Source organism: Hordeum vulgare, chromosome 1H (genome assembly GCF_904849725.1).
Source record: "Hordeum vulgare subsp. vulgare chromosome 1H, MorexV3_pseudomolecules_assembly, whole genome shotgun sequence".
NCBI lineage: Eukaryota > Viridiplantae > Streptophyta > Magnoliopsida > Poales > Poaceae > Hordeum > Hordeum vulgare.
In genome coordinates, this window is record NC_058518.1 from 8,504,477 (window position 1) to 8,507,957 (window position 3,481).

At 44.7% G+C, this 3,481-nt stretch overlaps 1 non-coding gene across 1 annotated transcript; it reads right to left on the reverse strand.

Annotated features, from left to right (window-relative positions):
- Positions 1-2,737: 2,737 nt before the first annotated feature.
- LOC123423794 lies at positions 2,738-2,876 on the reverse strand. The gene has a single exon (XR_006621355.1). It is a non-coding gene; the product is annotated as a small nucleolar RNA Z247 (small nucleolar RNA).
- Positions 2,877-3,481: the final 605 nt, after the last annotated feature.

The following is a 3,481-nucleotide window of genomic DNA, read 5'->3' on the forward strand; positions in this document are numbered from 1 at the left end:
TGGAGAAGGAAAGATGTGCGCATCAAACACAACATCCCTAGAGATATAGACACGACCAGTGCAGATTCTATACCAAAGGAAAACACATGTTTTGGAGCGGAATTGAAGCTTGTCAGTATTGTAGGGGCGCAGGTTGGCCCAACGGGCACAACCAAAGATGCGAAGGGCAGAGTAATTTGGACTTTCACCAAATAATCTAGTGAGAAGCGTTTCATGATTTATAACTTTGCTTCGCATCCTATTTATCAAGTAGGTTGCAGCAATAAAGGCCTCATTCCAAAATTTCAAATGCATGGAAACTTGAGCAAGTATGGATAGCCCGACTTCGACGATGTGCCTATGTTTTATTTCGGCTAACCCATTTTGCTGATGAGCATGGGGCACTAGACATGGTGACAGATGTCAATTTTGGTGAAGAAAGAGTTCACTTTTTCGTACTCCCCTCCCCAATCATTTTGTAGTGCAAGGGTTTTTTGATCAAACCGTCGTTCAACAAAATTTTGGAAGTCATGAAATTTTTGAAGAACTTCAGACTTGTGTTTGATGAGATAGATCCACGTGAATTTGCTAAAATCATCGATGAAACTCACATAATATTTCTTTCTTCCTACAGTTTCAACAGCACGACCCCACACATCAGAAAATGTGAGTTCCAAAGGAAATTTAGATTCACTCAAAGATTTAGGATAGGGAAGTCGGTGACTTTTGCCTTTTTGACAGGCGTCACATACAAATTCATTTTCATCACTACTAACACACGGGAGTTTATCTTCACTAAGGATCTTCATAACGATGATGGAAGATGGATGACCTAAACATCGATGCCACCAATCTAAGGATGGTGGTGACATTGAGCACTTGCTTCTGGACGTTAGTCCCCGTGTGTCTAACAGGATAGAGACCTCCTCTACCCCTTTCACGAAGAAGAACCCTCCTCGTTTCCAGATCATTTATAAGAAAAAAAGTGAGGATGAATTTCAACAGGAGTAGGAGCGCTGCTGTGACCTAGTACTACTGTACACGGTATAATGGAAGAATAAAGCAACGCTATTATGTGTTTGTGCTGTTGAAATATATTGCCCGTTTCCTGCACTCTTTCCTGAACCATGGTCAGTAGGATTAGCAGTACTATTAATCATATGATCATCAACAATTTTGCCTCCATGATCAGTAGGATTGCGCAGCTCCAGTGGGAGTAAGAGGATCTCGGCACGCAGGCGGGCACCAGCATTAGGGTGCAAGGTGGAGAAGGAAAGATGTGCGCATCAAACACAACATCCCTAAAGATATAGACACGATCAGCGGAGATGTCTAAACACTTATAAACTTCGTGAAGATTACTATACCCCAAGGAAACAACATTGTTTGGAGCGGAATTGGAGCTTCTGGGTATTGTAGGGGGGAGTTGGGCCAACAGGCACAACCAAAGATGCCAAGGGCAGAGTGATTTGTAGTTTCACCAAATAATCTAGTGAGAAGCGTTTCATGATTTATACCTTTGCTTGGCATCCTATTTATCAAGTAGGTTGCAGCAATAAAGGCCTCATCCCAAAATTTCAAAGGCATGGAACCTTGAGCAAGTATGGATAGCCCGACTTCGATGATGTGCCTATGTTTTATCTCGGCTGACCCATTTTAATGATGAGCATTGCGGCACTAGACATGGTGACAGATATCAATTTTGGTGAAGAAAGAGTTCAGTTTTTTCATACTCCCCTTCCCAATCAGTTTGTAGTGCAAGGATCTTTCGATCAAATCATCGTTCAACAAGATTTTGGAAGTCGTAAAATTTTTGAAAAACTTCAGACTTGTGTTTGGTGAGATAGATCCATGTGAATTTGCTAAAATCATCTATGAGACTCACATAATATTTATTTCTTCATACAGTTTCAACAGCACGACCCCACACATCAGAAAATGTGAGTTCCAAAGGAAATTTAGATTCCTAAATCCAAGGATCTTCCTAACGATGATGGAAGATGGATGACCTAAACATCGATACCACCCATCCAAGGATGGTTTGGTGACATTGAGCACTTGCTTCTAGACGTTAGTCCCCGTGTGTCTAACGGGATAGAGACCTCCTCTACCCCTTTCGCGAAGAAGAACTCTCCTCATTTCCAGATCCTTTATAAGAAAAAAGTGAGGGTGACTTTCAACAGGAGTATCATTATCAAGAGCAGGTTTACTTGCGGAAATCAAATCTTTGATGGCCTCTGGAACATGAATAACATTTTTAAGATGGAGATCACGATCCGGGGTGGAAACAGTTGCATGGACAATATGATCAATAGACATATCTGATCCATTGGCAGTGTGGATTTGCTCGTTGCCGGTGTACCTTTCCCGGACGGCCAGCTTCTCCAGGTCACTGGTGATATGGTCAGTAGCACCGCTGTCCATATACCAGTTTGCGTCTACCCCGTACCGAGGGGCAGCCATGTTTGCCAAGCGCTCTTATCCCTCTTGATAGAAGGATTCATAGCGCTTCCAGCACTTCCACGCAGGGTAGCCGACCTTGTTGCAGATCTGGCACATTGGCTTGGTAGAGGGATTGTTGTTGTAGTTCCCACTGCCACCACGGCCACGGCTGCAGTCACCGCCACGACCACCGCGATCATCGCCGCCGCCACGGCCACGACCGCGATCACCACGTCGTTGTTGTTCTTGTTGAAGTGTTCGCGTGCATCCGCATTTGCAGACGACTTTGAGGACCCGCCACGAAGATTCATGTGGGTCTCAAAGCTCAGGAGCTGTGAGTACAGCTCTGAAACCTTGACGGGCTCAACCTCGGAGCACATAGCAGAGACCATCAGATCGAACTCCTCGTTGAGTTCAGCGAGGATGTGGGAGACCACTTCTTCTTCATCTAAGATTTTTCCTGAAGCAGTTAGTTCATCACAAAGGTCCTGCCTTACCAACGTACTCTCTGATGGTAGATTTGCCCTTCTAAAGATTTGCCAGAGCAATCCTGACATTGACGGTCTGTGCACGGGTATGCGATGCGAGCATCCCATGCACCGTATTCCACAGCTCAGCTGCGGTATGGCAAGTCTTCGCTTGAACGGCCATCTCACGTGACAGCATGGTAGAAGGTAGGAGAAAACCTGCTGATCCAGTGCGTAGCACACGCCAAACTCACGGTTTGGAACCTTGGCCTTGGTCTTGCCGCCCGTCTAGGCTATTTTATTCCTTAGACGTGGGATCGACGTAGGCCACAGATTCTTTTATTTTTAATACTGCGTTGATAGGGTCTTGAACTCAAGATCTATTGACTCTGATACCATATTGACTTCATGCTCTAGCCAGCTCATCCAAAAGTCCGAACTGATGGAGGGAGGCGGGCAATATATTTCAACATGTGCTACGTGATTTCCGTTGAAACTAGCTAAAATGTTCGTGCTTTTGTACGGAATGCTTGACATAATTATTTTGCCTTGGGAGCATGTGTTTCAAACGTGATAGGCATGTGTACTCACTT